This window comes from Aricia agestis, chromosome 2, assembly GCF_905147365.1.
Source record: "Aricia agestis chromosome 2, ilAriAges1.1, whole genome shotgun sequence".
In the NCBI taxonomy this organism is placed as follows: Eukaryota; Metazoa; Arthropoda; class Insecta; order Lepidoptera; family Lycaenidae; genus Aricia; species Aricia agestis.
In genome coordinates this window covers 4083092-4108214 of record NC_056407.1, presented here as the reverse complement: position 1 = coordinate 4108214, position 25123 = coordinate 4083092, and positions in this window count along the sequence as shown.

Below are 25123 nucleotides of genomic sequence, written 5' to 3'. Positions count from 1 at the left end.
AATATTTACCAACCCTTTAGAATCCATACTAATAATAAGAAAGCGAAAGCCTTGCCTGTTCACGCCCAAACCGCGGAACTGATTTGGATGTTTAGTATGGAGTTACTTTGCGTCCCAGGAAAGGACATAACTAGGATACTTTTTATCTCGGAAATATTCCGCGCGATTAACGACTAATGGCGCAAAGGAGTTGCGGGCGTCATCTAGTCTGTATCTTAATATTTGAGGTGTGTTGTTAAAATATAATCTCTTCTACAAATGTTTCGCGTTTCTACCGCTTAGTATGGACGTGGCCTTACATCACTTTAAAACTGTGATAAGGGAGACTGGCGACTGGAGACTAATGTGTTGTGTTATCTCACGGGCTTATTATTGTCGCTTCTCTCGAATTTATTGCGGCGATGTGTGGTCTTACCTTAATACGTTGGACGGGGATCATCAGCATGACAAAGAAGAGCATCGTCGGTTGTTGGTAAAGAACATCTATACTTATAAAATTACATGTCCTGACTGACTGACTGACTGATTTATCATCGCTGAGCAAAAACTGTTAAAGTTACAGTCACGAAATTTGGTAGGTAGGGTTGTTTTATTAAGTAGACACCCACTAAGGAAGGAATTTTGAAAATTTTACCCCGAAGGGGGTGAAATAGGGGTTGAAAGTCTGAATGAAAGTCCGTCATTTCTTAAGTTAGGAACATGAAACTTTATTTTTGAGTTACGGATTAAAAATGAATGAATACGTATTTGAGCGTTTTTGGAAATTCTACCCCCAAGGGGGTGAAATTGGGGTTGAAAGTGAGAATGAAAATGTGAATGAAAGTCCGTTATTTCTTGAGTTAGAAACATGAAACTTTATTTTTAGGCTAATGATTAAATATTAATGGATACGTGTTTAAGCGTTTCTCGAAATTCTACCCCCTAGGGGGTGAAATAGGGGTTGAAAGTGTGAATGAAAGTCCGTTATTTCTTGAGTTAGAAACATGAAACTTTATTTTTAGGCTAATGATTAAATATTAATGGATACATGTTTAAGCGTTTCTGGAAATTCTACCCCCAAGGGGCTGAAATAGGGGTTGAAAGTGTGAATGAAAGTCCGTTATTTGTTGAGTTAGAAACATGAAGCTTTATTATTGGGCTACTGATTAAAAACAAAAAGATACATATTTAAGGATTTCCGAAAAACCTACCCCTAAAGGGGTGGAATAAGGGTTGAAAGTTAGTATGAAAAACCTATTGATTAAGAATAAATAAATACGTTAAAAAGAAATAAATTGTCATTATTAATACAGTTTTTAATTCAATTCCAGTTAATTTATGTATTTTATTTGAATCCTCCGCTCGCCAAATACGAAAAAATATAGACGACGCGACCCAACGCCTCACCGTAGTGAGGCGTTGGTGCGTGCGTGCGTGTATCGTGTGTGGTAACATCCGTGTTGCGGTATATACTAGGGTTGTTGAGGAAGTGATTATGAGGAAGAGGAGGAGGAAGAGGAATTGTCACGCGCAAATTTAGAGGATGCGGATGAGGAAGAGGATATTTTTTTGAGGAAGAGGATGCGGATGAGGAAGCGGAAGAGGAAGTACGTCCATATAGTACAGCGTCCCAATGTGGGCGATAACGCCCCCTTGTGGGCGCTGAAGGTCCAAAGGGGGGCAGTGTGGGACTCAGAAAAAATAACGGCGTTTTGTAGATGGTGGGGGGGGGGGGGGCTAATAATACCAGCAAATTTGTGGCAAAAGCCCCTTAATTTAAATTAGGAAAAGAAAGTAGGTGAAACAATGGGGGCGCTAAAACATATTTTGTTCTCAAAGTGGGCAGTGGATAAAAAAGTCTGGGAACCCCTGAACTACACTTCGGTCTCATTTCGATTTTCGATAAAAGAATTCAAATTATTAGATTATCGCACTGCGTGCGTAGCTGCGTACACGCGTAAACAAAACAACGCTTGCTATATTGTGTCAATAAAATTAAAACAAACAAGCAAGGAACAGCGCGGTGGCGAGAGGGGAGGTCTCGCTCGCCCGTTCGGTCCGGCATCGCGCTCTGGCGTGTGCGTTGCCATGATTGGATACGCGACGCGCATGCGCAGTGAAATTCCTCATAAATTCCTCCTAAATTTTGAGGAAGCGATAGCGGAAGAGGATTTTTGTATTTTTATTTTTGAGGATGCGGTAACGGTTGAGGAACCCAAAATATTGCGGAACTTCCTCATTATGAGGAAGAGGAAGAGGAATCCTCAGCAACCCTAGTATATACAGATTTCTCCGTATTTATACAGATTTTTGGTGAGTAATACAGATAAGTACTGGATACAGATATTTATACAGAATTACATATTTTGTAAATATGATACATTTTGTAAAAATTCAACAACGAAACAGGCTAAATACAGACACCATTGAAAGTCTTTGGCATACATGATACAAAGTAACTGATTGGTGCAAAAGAGGTTGATCAGCAGATAATAACAAAATAATATTAATTCTATCTTATTGCTATGTACTTTTAAGGGCCTGTTTCACCACTTCCGGATAAGTGCCGGATACTTAACTTGACAGATAAAGTATGGCGAATCTGTCAAAAAAGTTGTGGACAGCCTATCCGGTACTTTATCAGGAAGTGGTGAAACAGGCCTTAGTGTGTTTAATTTTTTTTTTTATTAGATTTTAAACTTTTATTTAAAATAAAAAGTTACCAATCTATACATATAATAAAATCGTAAGAGACTCAATTCTGTACATTGAATATTTTTGAAAAATAATACTTGGAACGTGATCTACAATCGATATGGAAGCCAAAAATATAGTTTTTAGAATTTTTTCTGTTTGTCTGATTGTCTGTTTGTCAGTATGTATGTCCGGGATAAACTCAGAAAGTACTGGATGGATTTACTTCAAATTTTGCACGAATATTACTAAGAGGTTGGGTCAACACATAGGCTATAATATATTATTACGATATCTCCTAGGGTGGGGGGGAGGGGCTCAAGTTTCAATATTTTTAGTTTTTTGCTCATTTCGCTAAAACGGTGCGTTGTAGAGAAAAAAAGTTCGGTACATAATGAAAGCTCATAAAATTTTCTACAAATTTTTCCTTTACACTTTGTATCTATCTCCACTCCTTGCCTTGCTATGAGCTTTTATCTATCTTATCTATACAGATTTCGAGTGTCGTTTAATTTATATGCAGCGGGCTTCGGCGCCGGTCGTTTCTTGGGGGGGGGGGACTGCGCCACCCCCAAACCCCCTTCTCCCCTCCATAAAATTTTCTTTAAACAAAACGATGTCGCGTGGACGTATTTCTCCTTTTTTAAGAACAAAGTTAAAAACTACACTAAACATACGGTTTTCGAGTGTAATTTGATTTGGGAGGGCTGCGCCCCCCCAAACCCCTCCCCCCACCATGGATCTGTTACTTATAACGAAATGGTGTCCTGGCGTTTGTATTGCGCCTTATTTCTCCTTTTTAGGAACAAACTAAGTCATCTATACAATATACATATAATAAAATCGTAAGAAACTCAATTCTGGACATTGAATATTTATGAAAAATAATACTTGGGACGTGATCTACTATGCTGACGCGGACGAAGTCGCGGGCACCAGCTAGTTTTCTTTATAAAGACTGCGATTCTAAAATCTGTCATAGGTGCGATTCAGGATTGTAAGCTATCTGCCATCTGCGATGTAAAGAATCATCTTTACATCGTTATTTCAGGTATGAAAATGATAGAGTTGTTTAATCTTTTTGTTTCTCTTTATATCCTTTTTTATGAAACCGCTCAAAAGACCGCTAATTTGCGCTCTTCCAATAATTTGTATTTTTTTTCTTACTTTGTATTTTTATATGTACCATCGAGGAAGTTAATTCCTATGCAATTGACAGACCAACGTTATTTGGTCGAATATGTCAATTCAATGTTAATTCTGTCAGCTGGGTTTGACGTAACGCAACCAAACTACTTAGGTCCCCGATTTGCATAGGAAACAACTTCTCTGATACTTAGTACAAATAAACTATGAAAAAAATAATCGGCCAAGTGCGAGTCAGACTCGAGCACGAAGGGTTCCGTACCGTTATAGAGCAAAAATTGTGTTTTTTTGTATGAGAGCCTCCCTTAAATGTTTATTTTATTTAAATATTATTAAAAATTATTAAATTTCACATATTATAACTAAGGCCTTTGTGAAAATTTCAAGTGCCTACCTGTTGTTATTACTGATATCGAGCAAAAAAGGCCAAAAAAATCACATCTGTTGTAAGGGATTAAATTGTAAATATTTATTTTATTTTGTATTTGTTGTATAGGCAACAGATATATACACAATCTGTGAAAATTTCAGAAGTCTAGACTCTAGCTATAGCGGTTCTTGAGATATACAGCCTGGAGACAGATTGACAGACGAACAGACGGACAGACAAGGAAGTCTTAGTAATAGGGTCCAGTTTTTACCCTTTGGGTACGAAACTCTAAAAATTAAAATTTAAAATAATTCTTATTTTGAAGAAAATGGAGGATTCTCAAACCTTCCCGATAAGCACATAAATCATTAAAATTTGCCAAGATTCAAAATAAATTATTATTTACCTGTGTTGTATTAAAAACTTATACAATATAGACGTAACGGATATTTGATAAGATTTTTACTCGATTAGCCAAAGTTTTCCTATTAAAGTATTATAACAAGTAAATGGGTTTTCGGTAATGCTAACACATGAGGCTCTGTTATACAGCAAAGCTAAGATATTATAGCTTCATACAGTCTAAATTTCGTAGGAGAGAAACTATAAGTTCCAAAAGTAGGGTTTTGTTTATTGACGAATTCAATGGTCAGGCTTATAATAAATATTATTAGGTATTGATTGTATTTCATGAAAAAATCCTTTCATAATACCTACCTTTCTTCCAATTTGTGGCAATAGTTGTTGGAGCACCAAAGTAAGATGTTTCGGCCAAGCGTGGTGCTATGTTCGGTCAGGCTACCATCGTAGTTCGTAATATGTCAAGTCTTTGGAAACTTCGATAGCATTTTTTTTTAATGAAATAAGGGGGCAAACGAGCAAACGGGTCACCTGATGGAAAGCAACTTCCGTCGCCCATGGACACTCGCAGCATCAGAAGAGTTGCAAGTGCGTTGCCGGCCTTTTAAGAGGGAATAGGGTAATAGGGGATGGTAGGGAAGGGAATAGTTGAGGGTAGGGAAGGGAATAGGGTAGGGGTTAGGGGATTGGGCCTCCGGTAAACTCACTCAGTCGGCGAAACACAGCGCAAGCGCTGTTTCACGCCGGTTTTCTGTGAGAACGTGGTATTTATCCGGTCGAGCCGGCCCATTCGTGCCGAAGCATGGCTCTCCCACGTATAAAATAGCATGATTAAGGATTGTGCGCTGGTTGGTTCATTACAAGCCCATGATAATATTATAATAATGATAATTATTATTATAATATTATCTCATCGCTCGCGGTGTGCCACAACTCACGAGGTCAAACCCCGGACAGGGAAATAGCCAAAAGCGTCACGCATTTACGCGTTACAGAAGTTTAAATCCTCTTAGTGAAAAGTTTTAATAGAACGAATGGGGTTGTCTCAATCAAATATTCATCAACCAGTATGCTTAATGGTAAAGAGAATATTGTTAATAATTTATGATATTGTTGACTAAAATAGTAAATCCAGCGAAATTTAATATTAACAATTAAGAAACTAATTAGCATTTTACCAGCGGCGTAGCTAGGTAACGGAGGACAAAAAATAAATTTGGGAACCAAACAGAGATGATGCACGGCTAGACGTAAATTTTGTCTGGGCGAGGCCTTCTGATCTGAGGCGTATTTAGAAGTTTAATAAGTGAGGAGTACCTACTAATTAGTAAGTAATTATTGATATATATCTAAATTACAATTTGTAGATTGTAAATCAGATATTGAGGGGGCCCTCTGAACTTGAGGGCCCTAGGACACTGCTTGTTCTTAATATATATTAAAGACAACAGCTATTCAATCTAAATCATGAAATTATCACTTATCTCATTTAGCCTCAACATACTTAAAACAACTGTTTCACGTTAAAGTAACCGGCAATGTCGTCAGTTAAACCATATTGAAGTCGGATTAAGCGCGGTAACTAGCCCACTGCCCACTACTATTGTTAGCCAGTTTATCTGCCGGTTAGCCGGGAGACTGTTTTCTTTAAATCTGGGGTAAGCCTGGATGGTTTATGCCGTCGAAATATCATGCTATGGAAAAGAAACTGCGTTGAAAAATGTTTTCACAAAAACACACCAATAACAATTGTGTAAGTTCAGAGAATATATGAAGAAAGCTAATTTAAAACTTGATAAATTATTATAGATACATATTATATTTTTGGCAATATTTTTTTTTACTAAATAAGTAATTGCACTTACTGTGTATTACTATAGGTATTAACAATAATATATTCATCGACTTTTTATTTGGTCTGAGTATTTAACAAAACATTTGACCGAATCAATTAGTATCGAATGAGATAAATACATTTTGAGATTAGTTACACAGACATTAACAAATAATTAATTAACACGTTAAACGCTAAGATTAATTCAAATAAACAATTACCAATCTTTCAGACTAACGACAGAAAATGTATGGAGCTATATCAAAATTAAAATAAGTAAGCATTAAAAAACTCTTCATAAAATTGAAGGTTAATCATAATGCCTCTGAGTACGGCGCTAGGTAAGTGTGGGCGTTTGACATCTTTGATAGGTCAAAAGAAGAAAATTCAATAATATTGTACAATTATATATCTTGCAGGAAGATCCTTAAGATCCCGGAAACTAAGAATGTGCATGATGGTTGCGATAAAAATATACTTTAGTTTTATCCTCTCCCGGGGTCCAACGTAGTTATGAATTTATTTAATTTTTATGTGTTTATTATCGAGATAAAGAACTTAAAATTAGAACATGAAAATCCGTCATATCAATACGCATTACCCTCTTATTTGGTTAGTCTTTACAATGTTTAGCTATGGCAACCATCTTTAAAATTACGCGTTTACGGTTTAACCATAAACAGCAATATTTGTTTGCATTTTCCTGCAAATTACGTTGAAATGAAATGTTTAAATTTAGACCTTATTGTTCGAACGATAGATTCTAAAATGGGTGAATCGTATTAATTTGGGGCCAGCCCGCGACCCGCGAAGCTAACAAATGTAAGATGTGTTGGAGGCAGTCAGAAATAAATCCTTAACAACCAAAATCAATACCATGAGACGGGATGAGGGGAGAGATGGTTTGTTCCACTTGGAACCCCATAAAATACGAATGAGGAAACAGGGGGAATGAATATCTTGGATAGGTATCAAAATTATGTTAGGTAACTTGATTTGTAACTATCACAGCATACTACAGGTCCAGATTATAGGTACAGTTATATTAATACGTGGGAGAAAAACTTTGTAACCCTTTTTACGAAAAATGGGGAAACGTAGGTGCATGAAATTTCGCACAGTTATAGTTTATATGGTGAAGGAGTGCATCGAGCTAATAACATTTTAAAATGATGCTTTTATCATATATATTTTTAACAAATAAAACGTTACACACACTACGACAGTACTACTAGGAAAAATGACAGATTTTTGAGTGACAAGCCTATACATACGAATTATACTCTTTTATTTATAGTTGAAGTCTGTTGACAACAAGTTGACAAATTGAGAATGGATTATTGTTTTTTTATTTAATATTAGATAAGTAATATTAGACAATGCTTAAACGGCCAGTCTGAGATCAGCTGAGTCCCAGAGACAAGAATTGAAAACAACTATGATGAAATCAATATTTTTTACAAAATATAGGTAGTAGTCCTAATGTCGTTGCAAGTAAGGTCGAATTTCGACCATTGGGCGATCTCTAGTAGGTACAGTTACAATATAATATCTAGTAAGAAGTATCATCAAAGGTAGTCTATGCTAAAACATAGTTAATTTAAATGTTGTAATTTTGTAATTAGCATTACTAGCTGTGCCCCGCGGTGTTTATTGGGGAAAATAAATTGTGATATTTTCTGGCAGTAAGAACAGCATATATGTATTAATCAAGGTTATCAACTAACTCCACACCAAAAATAACAATCGCTCCAACCGTTTAGACGTGAAGAAGTAACAAACATACAGATTACAGAGTCACCAACTTTCACCTTTATAATATTATTAGTGTGATAAAATATTTTGTCTTTGTCAGGTACATTCTGAAATATATTATAACTATAACGTGTACTTTATTATTTTATTTAGTAAAGAGTTAAACGAATTACGTCAAATTGTTATAACATGGACACAGACTACAGCAATACAGAATTATAACAAGTGTTTTTAAGCAACCTTGCGTCTAACGCTGGTTTATCGTTTATTTCATAAAATTCTCGCAGTTCTCTTGTGATTCTAAGGAACAAAATATATACCTGTACATAACCATAAGGGTCAATTCAGACTGTAACGCGACGAGGCTAGGCGAGGCGCGGCGCGGCATAAATTTGAATGGATTTGACAAATTTTAATTGAGTGAGACGTCTTGCGAAACTGTCAAATACATATTTAGTTTAGAGATGCATCTACTCGTCGCGTTGCGGTCTGAATCAACCCAACACTCAAAATTCAAATTGTGTCACAAAACAAAGTTTTGTTTATCCCCGGTACCAAGTGGAGCGCACCAAATCTAGAGGATGGCGTCCCGTGTCATTTACCTGTCCTCATTAAAGCCTACTCCGTCACTTTGCCCGACAACGTACTTTATTTCGCGCGCCGTTTCATATCATCTACTGTGATACACCACTGAATCTAACATCATCATCATTATCAGCATGCCGCCATCTTTATTATCATTACCTCTTATGTCACAACTACTACGAAATTTTATGCACAAATGACACTATACAAACTATACATTATTACTTATTAGTGTTCTTTATTTCGCGCGCCGTTTTGCATCATCTACTGTGAATCACAGTGAATCTAACACCATCGTCATCATCATCAGACATCAGCACATCTTTCTGCATAATTATAACGTAATTGATTTCAATTTTAACACGATTTTATTAGCTCAAGGGCTGTATCATGTATTATATGTAACGGAATCTTTGAGCGCGATTTTTACCTATCTCCAGTAATAAATACGCATATACGCATTAAGAGCCAATGACAGTGCAATAATATTATGTTAAAATTTAAAAAATCGAATAATTCTAATAAAAGATGAAAATAAATAAAGCGTGTTTTTTAGTTTTTTTTTTTTAATTTTACTATCGACACTATAAAATAATCCCATTGCACTTCACCCTACTTTATTTCATAATGTGATACATCTCTAAATCTAGCATCGCCTTCATTTCCACCATCAGCTACATGATACATCACGTCATCAGTATCTTACAAAATATTCTGTAAGCCCATAACAAGGTACATACTTCATTCCGCGAACCATTTTATGCATGAGCCTTTTAGATATACCACACAATCTAGCAACAGGACTATCACCAACAAATCTTCTGACAATTTTTTTTTTATGAAATAAGGGGGCAAACGAGCAAACGGGTCACCTGATGGAAAGCAACTTCCGTCGCCCATGGACACTCGCAGCATCATAAGAGCTGCAGGTGCGTTGCCAGCCTTTTGAGAGGGAATAGGGTAATAGGGGAGGGTAGGGAAGGGAAGGGAATAAGGGAGGGTAGGGAAGGGATTAGGGTAGGGGATTGGGCCTCCGGTAAACTCACTCACTCGGCGAAACACAGCGCAAGCACTGTTTCACGCCGGTTTTCTGTGAGAACGTGGTATTTCTCCGGTCGAGCCGGCCCATTCGTGCGGAAGCATGGCTCTCCCACGTATGTGGTTAATGTTTACTAACTATTTTTTGTAAACGACGTGTTTGAATTTAGAATTTATTAATTTAGCTGATGTTTCTTCCATTTCACTTGCTATAACTCGTATTCTTCAATTCATTCAAGCTGCACCTTCATAATATTAGGTATTTACTAAAATATTTACAAGTGAGTATAAAAATGGCAAGTATAAAATTACATCTTATATCTATCACTTAGAATTTAGATCATCGTTTTGATTTGATATTTCCGCTTACCACCCCAGAGTTCCAAATTTATCAATAGATCCTTAAATTGTGATTTTAACAAATTGACAGATAGTGGGTCCAATATAAAACTAATGGACCTCAACCTCAAGTGTAGCTCTGCAGCCCTAATGTGTCGACTGGGTTGATTAGCGAAAATAGACTTTGTGTGAACCTCATAAGGACCATTGATGAACAATATTTGACTGTTTTTGTAGCTTCGGCGTAATCCGGGACAAGAAGGACGTGCCACTTGAAAATATTTGATGAAATATTAGGGCTGCCGCTTTTGATTCCATTTACTTTATTTAACTAAGCTATTACGTTTTTATCATTATATTTCGGCTATGCTGTTAGTATTTTAATTCAAGGTAAGTTGTAAAATTACCTAGATGTTAAAACATAACTTACAAGGTTTTTAAATCAACAAAAAATCATAAAAAAAAGTTAACGGCTCAAATAACAAAAGATTATAGTATGTAAGCAAAATATATACGACATTTACAATTTTCAGATTTCGAGATAATATTATAGTTTTCAGAAAAAGTTCTTGGTGCTAGTCAAATAGAAGTTGTTAAAATAAAAGTTTTATTTGTCTAATAAAAACGTTAAAAAGTCAAAAGAAACAGTAAAAGCGGTCAGAATACAAACTACTGGCTGTAAACTTACTACTTAGCACTCAAGATGTCGAAAAGCACTCGGTAACTTAATATAACCTTTCATGTTTTACCTCTTAGATACTAAGTACAACGTGAAACTGCTTAGTTTTGATGATGAACCATCGAAGAAATGGATTCATACGCAAATGGCGGACCTACGCCATTTGGTCGGGTTTGGTCAAGTCAATGGGATTGTACGTCTAGCTCACGCAATTGAAATCTGTCAAATCCATACAAATTTATGCCGCGCCTCGCCTCGCCTCGTCGCGTTGCGGTCTGAATTGACCCTTAGTCGTGGTCTGTCAGCTGCGTATGAATCAACTTCGCTGATAGTACAATACACACCTACAAGGATGCTTTGCGATGAGGTATTGCAAAAATTTATATATTCGGAGTAGAAGGCGCTACTAGATCATAGTACATATCGCGGGCTTCAAGCCAGAGGGGCGTAGCAATACCCCTACTTTTCAGGAGACAGAAAAAACTCAAATTTTTTTTTTCAGACCATTTCTGTAACTGAAAACTTGCATTATACTATGAAAGTACTTCTTTATTACCGTGAAATGCTCATTTTCATTGTAAGTACTGAAATACTCAAAATATTGCGCTTATCGCGCGTAATTTTTTAAACCAAAATACTTTTATCTGATGGACGTATAGTAAAAAAAAATTAAATGATTAATTATTTGAAAAAAACATTCAAACTCAGAATAGGTATCGTTAAGTGACATGAATAGACATATTTTCATATAAGTAGATTATAGCAGTGTTTCTTCCATTTTTGGAGATTATACGACCATCTAGCTGCTTGTCAAAAATAAAAACCGAGGGTTGTTTCAAGGCAGACGTAAAGGTTTAATTTTGATGGTTTTATGGAAGGGAAGTGAAACTAAAATCAAAACACGTAAATAGTTCGAAATATTATTGTTTAAAAATAAAACATTTAACAAATAAACTTAAAAAAAACAATAACTAAATAATTTTCATTTAAAATTACAACAATAAGGGCCTGTTTCACCACTTTCTGATAAAGTGCCGAATAGGCTATTCACAACTTTTTTGACAGATTTTCCATAGTTCATCTGTCAAGTTAAGTGGTAGATAGCATATTCGCCACTTATGAAGAAGTGGTGAAACATGCCCTTATACTTGTTTAAAATACTTGACAAACAAACTTTGAAAAAAAACATTGTATCAAAATTATCACTTATAAATTACAACAAAAATATTTATTTTTTGGCCCCAATCAGCATTTGTGAATTGCAAAGATCGTTACAGAAATTTAAACTTGAGTAAGTTATATTATTAAAAAGTAATTAACAGCATAATCCGCAATAATAATTTTAAAATGTAAAGTCTGTCAAGAAAGTGAAGAAATTAAAAAGTGGCAACATCGTAGTGTCATCCCTTTTTTCTTAGATTGATTTGAAAGGTATGACACCACGATGTTGCCACTTTTTAATTTCTTGAAACAATCCTCTGTTTTTATTTTTGACAAGCTAGATGGTCGTATAATCTCCAAAAATTGAAGAAATACTGCTATAATCTATATGAAAATGTATTTATTCATGTCACTTAACGATACTTATTCTGAGTCTGAATGCATTTTTCAAATAATTAATCTTTTATTTATTTTTTTACTATACGTCCATCACGTACGTCTTTTTAGCATGTTTTTTTTTTTGGTTATGAAATACATTTTGACAGTCGTATGTACATACGCCTATACTGCACGACATTTTATGGGTAGGTCATGTAAAAATCGATTAACGTATGTGTATACGTCCTTGTGGTCTGATACACAATTCGTCATTCGTCGTTACGACCGCTGTACGTCTCTCAGGCATGAAAATAAATATGTGACTTCAATTATACGCCTAAAAATATATTGTTCATATCTTTTAAACTAATTTACCTACCATTATGAAAAAAACAGGGAAGGTGTATTGGTAAAAAAAAAAAAATATTGGCGAAATAAAAAAAAACGCATTTTTTTTCTATACGCTCTTCTGGTTTGAAGCCTGCGATATACAGTAAACAATCCGACCAAAACTCGACATGTTGGATATGTCATATCAGAATAGTATTAACCATAGACATAATATATAGCATTATAGGTTTATGGTATTAACAGAAACGTTGCCAAACGTGGCACAAACTTTTTTTTACTGTCTGTGTCGGTGCTGCCATTTAGCATAAAAACATTACAGTAATATAATATCTTATTCGCTTACATGCAAAATATTTGAAGGACATTGACAAGGAGGTAAAACAGTATTTCTATAGTGAGACTTTGCAAGATTTCTATAATTTCTATTTTAGCTATTGGTCAATGATGTTTATCAGTTATCACTTTCTGGCATTTTTAAATCATTCCGCTTGAATTATTAAATTTTTTCTCCTAGATTTATATCAATGCCAGCTTTTGCCCGCGGCTTCGCTCGCGTTAAGAAGTATTATTATATACAAACTTTCATCCCCTATTTTAACTCCTTGGAGGTGGAATTGATCAAAATCCTTTCTTAGCGGATGCCTACGTCATAATATCTACCTGCAAGCCCAGCCCGATCGGTCCAGTGGTTTGGGCTGTGCGTTGATAGATCACCATGTCAGTCAGTCACCTTTGAGTTTTATATATATATAGATAGATAAGAGCACAGGATTCATAAAATCCAGCTCTCACATCAAGTGCTGTACTTAAATCCATTAAGTTCATTTTCGACAAAGCACCCTTTGATGCGCCGTTGGAGTCATCCCCTAATTTTTGTTCCTCATTAATGCTTCCCCATATTTCCTCAAGTAGGCTTTGGGGGAGCAAATGAACATTCAGTTTGTGTTATTGGTTGAATACGCAGAAGATTTAAATCTGCTCCTCTCTCTGTATTATGTATTTGTAATTATAATGCCTTTTTGTTTTATCGTTTAATGTCTTATTTTACCAATAATTTTGGACGTCTTTACTAGGATTTTGTCTTGAAGACAACATTGCATAATTTTAGCTCTATCTCAAACTTTTTTATTTAGAATAAATGTTTACAAATTATTTCTGAACGTCGTTACTACAGCTGGTGCCTACCACCGGTTCGGGAACCGGGAAACTAATTATAAGACAGCAATTTATTAAATACATTTAGAACAGTAATTATCTTAGATTCTTTAGTAGACCTATTAATATTATTCATGATCAAAAAAGGTTAAAACCCTAAACCTGCATCGTCTACGTGTCATACATCGTCATCAATCATCATAGTTACCTAGATTCTAGAAGCAGTCTTTACCTAATTATTATACCATTCAAAATCCAGATCCGACTGGACATGGTTTGGCCTGCCTATAATGTGCGTTAGAGCGCGACTCTCGACTCCGGAGGTCGTGGGTTCGATTCCCGCGTTGGAAACATGTTATTTCCAAGTTTGGTTAGGACAATGCAGACTGATCACCTGATTGTCTGACAAGTAAGATGATCCATGCGTCGGATGGGCATATAAAAAGTCGGTCCTGCGCCTGATCTCTCGCCAGTCATGTCGGTCTTCCGTGCCACTGGGTTATAAGAGTGAAAGGAAGAGAGAGTGCTCTTGTGTACTGCGCACACATGGGCACTATAAAACTACTCCTGCGTAACTGGCCTGGTTTTAATGAAACTGGCCACCGTCACCGAAACCGGTGTGGGGAGTATTTTTAATGCGCGTTTGCTCTACATACCTTTTTGTACTTCCCGTTTCTCCTTATTTCATTGCTTTAAGTACTCATCCAATAGTTGCCCAATCTATTATTTTCTGAACTATCTTTGCTCTACCTATTTGACAATACGGCTATTTCTGGTGTAATTAGTACGGCCGGCGATTGAGTGGTATCACTCCACAGTCCGGTGGTGTTGTCCCATTAGCGCCGGCTTTTTTCACACCAAACACACTTTGACGGTGTGCACTGGGCACCCTGTTACAGATAGAGTAGATATACATAGACACAATAACCCTTCTATCAAAATAATATGTTTTTTTTAATGTTTTGTGAACGTTGGAAAAGCCACTTGATAAATGACTGCAATATGGATTAGCGTACGCGTATTTTTTATACGAGTTGAAATTCAAATTGCTTGTCGATTTTAAAGGGGCCAGAGTAATATAGATCTAATATTACTCTGGCGGCTGGCCCCTTTAATATTGACAGCGCTTACTGTCGCACTAGTACATAATATTATGCATTTCAAGAATTACTCTAATTAGGTACTAATAATAAAATACATACCAAGTAAAAACTCTACTATTATCTACTATATGAAGAGAGAGCCACAGCTGGAAATGCTGCTAGATAATTCCGCTAGAGTATTTACTAGCTTATGCGACAGCATATCCTGGGTCATCATTTGGCATTTGCCCAGCAATGGTGTCCCATTAGCGACAGCCCAGGAGCGACAAAATATATTTTAAATAACCTTACATCACCACCATGGCCATGAATATAATATATTATACCAGTTACTGGTAAATTAATAGTATAGTACTTAGTAGGGACTAGGGTTTTTTTAAACGGTGAAAATGTTTAATCTCTATGTGTAGAGTGGTCTATGTGCAGTTGATTGAAACGTGTTTTAACGAAGCGCTAAAGAGGCGGTCGGCGTGTGGCGGCCATATTAGCGTTACCTACTATCACAGGAACGGGAAAGCTACTGATAGAATTGTAATACCTTATGATACTACCCGGTCGAAATAGCTTAGACATCATTAAATTAAGTCTACAGATTTCACCGAGAACCGTTCATTTTGCCATGGTAAAAACTATCCCAAGGATTTATGATATATTTTCCTAGGATTCAAATTAGAATATTTTGGCCAGACACTTTTAACGTGGTAGAGCCATGCTTCGGCACGAATGGGCCGGCTCGACCGGAGAAATACCACGGGCTCTCAGAACACCGGCGTGAAAGAGCGCTTGCGCTGTGTTTCGCCGAGTGAGTGAGTTTACCCGTTACCAAAGGCCCAATCCCCTACCCTATTCCCTTCCCTACCCTTCCCTGTTTCCTTCCTTACCCTTCCCTATTCCCTCTTAAAAGGCCGGCAACGCACCTGCAGCTCTTTTGATGTTGCAAGTGTCCATGGGCGACGGAAGTTGCTTTCCATCAGGTGACCCTTTTGCTCGTTTGCGCCCTTATTACATAAAAAAAAACACTACATTTTGTTAAAGTTGAAACTACGTTAGTCCTTTTTGGAAAAGAAAATGCCTCTGTGCCAATTTTCATCTATATTGGCAGTTTAAGCGTAAAGATTACAGGTGGACACTTGGACAGACAGATGAACTTTCGCATTTTCAAAATGAGCATAAAAGTATGAACTGCAGCATAACATGTCTACTCATATTTAACTTCATAATAACTCGACCACTTAACTTTTAACTGGCGGTTTGAACCCAGAACAATGTGGCGAAATAAGTTTAAACGGCTCGTTTAAAGACAACGTGTGAAAAATTGTCGGATGATTGCTGACCACTTACTGCGGACTGGTTACGGCACCTGCGTCAAGGAATTTAGTTAAACATCTTTTTGTTACAGCAAATAAGAGTAATTTAAATAATATAGTGTTCAGAGCTAAGTAGTGCAATGGGAAACTCATAATTGTAGCGCGAAGGTCCACTTGCTCCTAGGCCGGTATAAATATAAGTAGTCAGTACTCAATATGCATCGCGGTCTCAAGACACGCTTCAGGCTCTGTGATTGGTTGGCTGTCAAAATTTGGACCAATCACAGAGCCGAATCGCGTCGTGAGACCGGATCGCACCTTAAGTACTGACTATTTATACGGGCTCTAACTCCTAAGTCCAAACCAAGTTAAAATTAACGCAATATTATGTCTTATCTTCTAATACGTAGAACGAAAGAAGTAACATAATGATAAGAGTTCACTTTAACCCAGAGTGGCGAAAGTAGGTCAAATAAGCCAAATTGTACTTATTCATCATTGTTTGGTAGATTTCGAAAAGAAGCAAGGTTTGTTTTGAATCTTACAAACTACTTTCGGTCAAAGACTTTAAGTCTCAGGATAAGGTACTTAAAGGCTATGTATCACCGGGACACCATCGGGATTCACGGTGCAAGCAGTCGCCGCTACCAACAAACCTACCAAAATGTTAACAGCTCTTTAAAGAGTTGCTTACCGTTTCAAATGTCATATTGGCCACAGAAACAAGTGACATTCATTTGGCCACACTTTTTGTTTCTCTATAGAGAACGTCTGCAATTAGGGTGCTGCGAACTGATGTCGCCAATCCGAAATTTATAATTGATTATTATTATTATTATTTACTAGCAAGTGCTGCCATTTCATGATGCCACCTACAGCCTACAGATAATAATATGTGTTCTGTGACCTACAGCCCCTGCACTATATCTACGATAAAATGCGGACTTTTTTCACGGAACGTTAAAAAAATTACCAACAAGTTCGAGCAATACAGTAGCTTAGAAAAAAGCCTTTAAAATTACCTATTCGGACTTGGAAAGAGCTATGCATCGAAAGCAATCAAAAGATTCGATCATCTCGGTACGTGACGTGATGATATGAGTTACAGAGAAAACTGGTGTGAAGTGCTTTCTCATGTGCATGTCCAGAGGTGTTTTGCGTCTGACAGCATCTTTATGGCCCCAACACAAGGTTCATATTCATAGACACAAAGGCAAAATGAATCTGAACTGTCACATGAACTGCATTTACAGCACGCGAAGATTTAAATTGGAAAAGAATAATTTTAACAGAAATATTATAAACCCTCGGTCAGTCGCGTGGGGTCTTTAAAAGCCCAAAGTTTGCGAAAAAAAACTATACTTAAATTTATTTAGGAAGTCACCGATTAATAATTATATTTCTCAAAGTGTTGTGTGTTACTGGTGTAGTCAGTTTATATGGTAAACCTGTCATCTCAAACTAATCTCAAAAAAAGATAGTTTTCAATCCGAAGTCATTTATTAAGGCGACGCCTTGATAATTTTGGCTGTAGCGATATCGATTTTTCTCAGCAATGACTAAAGCTAAGAAATTAAAGTTTATTGTCAGTTTTCATCATCTCTTTGTCTTTGAATTACCCATAGCATAACACGATTGGTCAACTTTTATAACACAGAATAATCAATCAAAAAGACCTCTGTAAAAAAAGGAATTCCTATTTTGCCAACAGAGGAGAGTGATTTAAGTTTCCAAAATTTGTAAATAGATTGGTTCAAGCATACACTTTAATTTGCCCATAGCTTATATGAAACGTATTTATGGTTTTTAAATTACGCGACAAAAACCATTTTGTCGCTACGCCCTTTCGATTTTTTGCTGTTCCATTGCTTGTTTTCTATGAGATGAGCCGGGCCGGCCTCTTATAGAAAACAAGCAATCTAAAACATAATATCCAACACGGTTTTTTACTTTAACGCGGCGTCACCTTAAGAAGTTTTGTAAACTTGCCTCGTGTTTTGGACCAAAGCAGAGGCCAATGAGAATGAGAGCAGCAATGCACTGGCTTTCTTTATACTTTATTTATGCGAAATAAAAATATTTTGACGCCGTTACACTGTTTTGTAATTCAAAAATGCACATACAGACGGACAGTGGTCGTGGAATTTATTATAATCATTTATACATTCGCCTCCGTCGAGTTCGGCCGCTTAAATCACTCAGACGGACTGACAGTCTGATTTACTATTCTAGCTTCTCAAAATTATAATATCAGCCGCTATCTAGGAGTAACAATATGCAGTGAAAAGCTTTAATGATGCCCGGTATTATCACTAACGGTTTTGATTGGCTGACATCAAAATATTACATGAGATATTTACGTGGGAGAGCCATGCTTCGGCACGAATGGGCCGGCTCGGCCCGCTACTCCATCCGTGTCGAAAAACCCTCACAAATCCCACTTTACCGCTACAAAAATCAGTCTATCGTGGCTAAAATTATATCTGTGCGAAACTTTATCGGTAAGATACCTTGTTTTGGAGCCTATTCGATGCAAACAAACTTCCTCTTTCTATTATTAAGTGTAACAGTTTTAATATCGTATTACATAATAGATATTACAAAGAGATAGATAAAAATAAAATAATAATTCAATTGAAAGCGAAAATAAAGCTAGACATTTTCTATATTCTTAAATTTAAATAAAAAAAGGTAAAAAGTATAGAACTTCGTGACTACGTACATGACAATAATAGAAAATATTCGTAAGCGAGATACGCACAGGAGATATGAAGCCAATATGCCTGGGGAATGAGGGACTAATTCTACATGATTTTGTGATGGCCAAGTGAAATGAAACGAATAGAAATTACAATATATGCAATGAATACAGTGACCATCGTTGTAGATATGTAGGGATATTAGTGGAGTCACTGAAGGTTTTCACCTCCGATTTCGTTGAACCTCCATCGATTTTCATGAAAATTAGTGAGTAGGTGGGGAATACCCTAAGAAACAAAAGTGACATAGTGCCAACTTGCGCTTGTGCCCTGGGGGTGGATGCCAACCCTTCTCGCGGGTGAAATATTTTTAAATAAAAAAAACCACAAAAATCGATAAACAGACAAATTTTAAGCAAAATTTGTTTTATAAAGTTTTTGGAATAAATCAATACTTTCTGAGTAATTAAAGATCGAAGATTGTAATTTTTCGACATAAAACTACATGTTTTAAAGCGGTTTTTCATAAATAACTCAAAAACTATACGTTTTTACGAAAAATGTGTTATAACCAAAATTAAAGTTAATAAAATAACAAATAAATGCCCAATTTTAATAACCTTCTAATTTTAATTTAAAGTGAAATATATCACCTATAGGAGTAGTCAAAAGACACTTGTTTTTGTTGGGAATGCCTCGCTCTTCCAGCTTAATATCTAGTCTAGCACTTAGTACATAATTGCATAAGTAAAAGAAGTGTGGAGTCAGTAGGTGAAAGTGATAAGTGTTTGTGAGTGTGTGTAGTGCGTGTGTAATGTGCGTGAGAAGTGGGTGAGTGAGATGTATAATCCCATCTTTTTAAGTTATTATAATATTATTATTATGCGCAGACCTTTATGGGCCCCTTATGTTACGTAACATAAAATTTTATGTTACCGGTAACAGAAAAGTATCATAAGAGTAACATAAAGTAACATAAAAGTGAAATATTTTGGATGAAAGAAGGTTATAATTTGGAAACGAAAAAGATTTGCGCTTTTAAAGACGTTTCTTTCATAAATGTAAGCTTTACCATACAAACAAATAACACAATTAACATAAACCAGCGAGTACTTATCTTTAAAAATCACAATAATTGTTTTCCAATTTCACTGACGAAAAATGCGTGCACTGTTTGACACAATCCATAGACAACAATATGGCGTCTTTTTTTTTAACTCTAATACTTCTATTCAATGTTGCCTGTCTTATAATGCCAATTCTCCTAATATTATTCAAAGTTTACATTTAACCACGATATTGGTAACATAAAAATAGTAACATAAAAGTGTAGAAATTAAAGACATGTTTTAAAATTGGGATAAACATAAATGGAATGGCGTTAAAACATAAAGAGATATTGCGTTAAATTGCTCGAACCTCCTTTTCTATTATGTATTATACAATACAGCTTACTTCAATAAATATTCGTAACATTTGTTGATTAAAGTTATGATTAAATTTATTGACAAGTTTTTTTTGTATGAAAATATATTTCCTTGTGCTCTTTGAAATTAAATTTTATAAAAACTTTTCTAGTTACAGCTAATTCGTAAAAGTTGTTTTTACCTTTAATAAAATACAACAGGATAAAAATACCAAAGCAGGTAAAAATATTAAATTGTTTGTGATATTGTATGAATCTCACTGGTTATGAAAAAAGTGGAAAAATCTACGGCCTGACCCATGTATACTTTTTTTCGGCGAGTACTTTAATCTAACTATTCATACACAAATAACAGAAAATTGATGCATTTTATGACATATACTACCTGAACACTTTTTAAAGTATTTAAATTACCTTTCTATTGAGTACTGTAAAAAGTTAATAGCATTAAAATTAAGCAAGTTATGATAAAAATAAGATGACACTTTAGATTTTTTTGGAAAAAACGAAAAATAAAACGTTCACCATTTCTACAATATCTCAAATTTATGGTTATCCCTAAAGGTTTTTCTTTATTTTAGCATAAGTTATGACCTCAAAAAATTAACTTGCTTTAGAATGCTTACTTTTGAAAAAAAAGATGATTTCATAAAATTTTAATTTTTCAAATTTTCGTAAATTTCTATTTCTTTTGGATATAACTTTTAAAATATTGGATATTCGTAAAAAAATATTAGGATAAAATTTGAGTTTGTTTCCTAAAAAAGCTTTTGGTTTCCTTTTTATTTTTGTAGGATGAAAAATAGCCAAAATAGAGATGTATAAAGCCTAACTTTTACTGCGATAACCACGTAACCAGCACTTATTAAACCTTTTTATTTTAAAAATTAAGGGCTTTAAAAAGGGTTTCTTAGCATGATCTCAAAGCTCTTAAAATTACCTTTAAAATGTTTTTTAAATGAACCTGATACATAAAAAATTAAGGGAGCTATGGTAATAAAACAGATAAATTATTTTTTGAAAAAAAATTTGAAGCAGAGATTTGGTATTCTTAAATTGTAGGAAAACGTGTCAATAGGTACTAAACTAAATACACGTCATATATGGGTACGTGTATGTGTCTTTTCATGACGGAAAAAGTGAAAGAAATGGTAAACATTTACTGGAAAAAGTGGTGGGGCTTTCGAGGATGACGTGGTCTATTGAATATTTTAGTATATTTTCTAAATTATAACAATTAAAATACCTCCACACCGGTTTTGGTGATAGGCAAGAATAATTTTACAGTGCTCAAGTGTGTGCGCAGTACACTAGAGCCTTCTCTCTTCCTTTACTCTCCAAATCCCCATTAGGTTAGTGAGATTCGATAGAAAGGGGATAACCTGCTATTGATTTCAGATCAGTGGGAAAACAATAAACAATCCAAAAATAAAAAATCGGCCAAGTGCAAGTTAGACTCGCGCACGAAGGGTTTTGTACCACAAAAGAGCAAAAAAATAGGCTGAAAATTGTGTTTTTTTTGTATGGGAGCCCCCCTTAATTATTTAATTAATTTAAATTTTATTATTAATTATTAAAGTTCAAATACAACTGAGTATGTTGTGAATATTTCAAGTGCCTATGTGTTGCCGTTATTGATATCGAGCAAAAGTTGCAAAAAAATAACGTTGGTTGTATGGGGGCTCCCTTAAATATAAATAATTTAGTTTGTTTTTAGTATTTGTTGTTATAGCGGCAACAGATATACATAATCTGTGAAAATTTCAGAAGTCTAGCTATAGCGGTTCTTGAGTTACAGCCTGGAGACACACAGACAGATGGACAAATGGACAGACATCGATGTCTTAGTAATAGGGTCCCGTTCTTACCCTTTGGATAACGGCTCAGCTGAGAGCTGTGATGAACTAGAATAAAAATGTGTTTATTTTTTAACCGACTTCAAAAAAGGAGGTTATCAATTCGACGCGTATGTATATAATATTTACAGTTTTTGTATATGTTAGTCTATTTCAGTGTCTGAACAAATGTGCAAAATTTCAAATGTATGTATGTTTTTTATGAATTTCACCCCTAAAATGCAAAAAGCGCAATACGACCGTATGTCACTTTTGAAGTAGAGGGTAAAACATACTCAATTCCAAAATTTCATCCCAATCGATGGAGGTTCAACGAAATCGGAGGTTGTGCCTGATTTTTGCCTTCATTAACTGTACTATATTAGAAATTGTTAAAAACTAGCTGTACGCGGTAGTCGATACGTTGTCCTGTCGCACCGATTTGGAAATATTTGGCACTAGATGGTACACGGACAGAACCTCGCATAAAAAAGTATCCCGCGGGAATCGTACATTTTCCAGCAAAGAAAAATATCTTATGTTTTTCTCTATTGTCTACTCTATGTCTATTGTCTATGCCAAATTTAATCTAAAATCACCCCATTAATTTCGGAGCCTATTCGATACAAACCACATACAAACATACTATTCCTCTGAATGATTAGTAGATACTGGCCATCCGGTCCACCGGAAACTTTCAAGGCAAGTTTTAAAATATATAAATCATTGTCACCCCATCGATGGATGCGCGGGCGCAGGTACAGTGGAACAGGCGTGCAGAATTCCAAATTCAAATCAGTCTCCTCTCGTCGCTCGCCCGAGCAGCATCACCATTTACATACCCGTCCTCATCTCACATTGCTCTTTTATGTTTGAATAAAAAGTGCTTTTGTGGCTAACGATGTCTGCCATCTTGGGGCTAATGACCTTTATGATGGACGTTTATTGTATATGCAGAGATGCTGAAATCTCTGACATGTCATTAAGGAAGTATTCTGCTATAGTTTCGGTATGCTAATATAGTAGAGATATTTATACGGATTTGTGTATGCGATGCTGTTTTATTTCTACATTAAAAATATAATAATTTTGATCCAGACCAGATCCAGTCAAATAACAATATATTTTATTAATCTCATGTAAGTAAATGAAGCAATCGTAAAACTGAAACAATTTCCCGAATTATCAATAATAATTAATAATAATTATTATTTATGTATTAAGTATAGCAAAATCGAACTTATGATGAAAGCTTCGTATTTATGATTTTGAAACTCCTGCATTCATTTCTCTCGAAATATATTCCTTTAAAACCCAGGAGTCCAATAACCTAATTTCTGCTAAGAATATCCTCGGTGGAAGCATTTTGAAATAATTATCGCTTAATGCTTCTCCCATTTGGGGGATTAAAAATGCACAGTGCAGGTGGAAATGCGACTCTAATTTGAAAGTTTCATTGGGAAGCGCTGACATAAATAGCCGATGGCATAATTAAATGCAAAAGAGGAAACAGTTCACAACGTGAATATAAGTACTATTTTGTGTTTGTAAAAATATATTATTTGAATGCTCTAAGGGCGAATGTCATAGATGCGACAAACACATTACATTGCAAAATTACACGTTACAACTTACAACGCTGTGGCCTGTGTATTTTTTGTGTTTCTTCAATTTGACAATTTTAAGAAATAAAGTATTACATATAATATAATATTATAGGTCTACCAGGATGATGTCAAAAATTAGTGATAAAAGGAATTGACTCTAGCAATACCGCGGTGATTGGAATAAAACATTTTGATCCTTTTTTACCATATTATAGACGCTGAACACATGTGTGTAACATGCAAATATAAAAATGTATCCAATGATCAAGGATATTTTTTGAAAATCTGCCATCAAAATTTGCCATCAGATCCTGGTAGACCTACAATTTTTACTATACTTACTTGGGAACAGATTATATAAACTACTTATCTTGGGGTTTAAGCACAGGTTTCTAGCTTTAGTCAGAATTAGGTAAAACATAGAATTATATTATTTTGTACCCGACAATATGATCGCCATATTTTTTCAACACAATAATAATTGAAACACGATAATAAGACGCATTTTTAAACTGATAACAATAACACAGAAGTCGCAAGTCGCAAGCCTACCCTTAGATAATTTTTACTCTCATAAACAGCATACCTTTAGCGAAGTGTCGCGACTCAAACTCTTTCAATTTAAATTTTTCAACTTCTTGCTTTTAAAACGCGAAATAAATAAGCTAAGTTTGTTCGAAATTCTTCGACTGGGAATCCTTTACGTTGCTAATTTGTCTATATTTCGCTAATTACACTATTTAATTTTTATAACAACGTAAATAGGTAAGTTTACAAACTATACTAGACTAAGGGTGGGTTGCACCAACTTACTTTAACTATAACTGTAACTTTAACTACAATGCAAAATGTCAAATCTTTGGTTAAAGTTAAAAATGGGCGCCATGAAGACGCCATATTTAACCATAACCATAGAGCTTGACAAGGCTTTAAATGCACGAGGCGAAAAAAGGAACTAACGCTGTCATCGTACAAAAACGCCATTTTTGACAGTTTTCCTTTACCAGCTGCAGCGCCCCCGCCCACTTTCTTATAAAGCCTTGTCGGACCAGCAACGTCTTCTGTCAAATTCTATGGTAAAAGTTAAGGTTAAAGTTAAATTAGCTATTTTATTTAACTATAACCATAATTTTAACTTTAACCACGCCTCTGGTGCAACCCAACCTTAGTACAAAATACAAAACGTTGAAAAAACTTTAGTCTGCAGCGTCATTGCTTTATTGACATCCTCATATTTTGTTAAAATGCCGCTACGGGGCCAGATACATCCCAAGCAGCAAATGGACGTGCTATAATGGTCGAGAGCACGTTCTTGTTTTCGC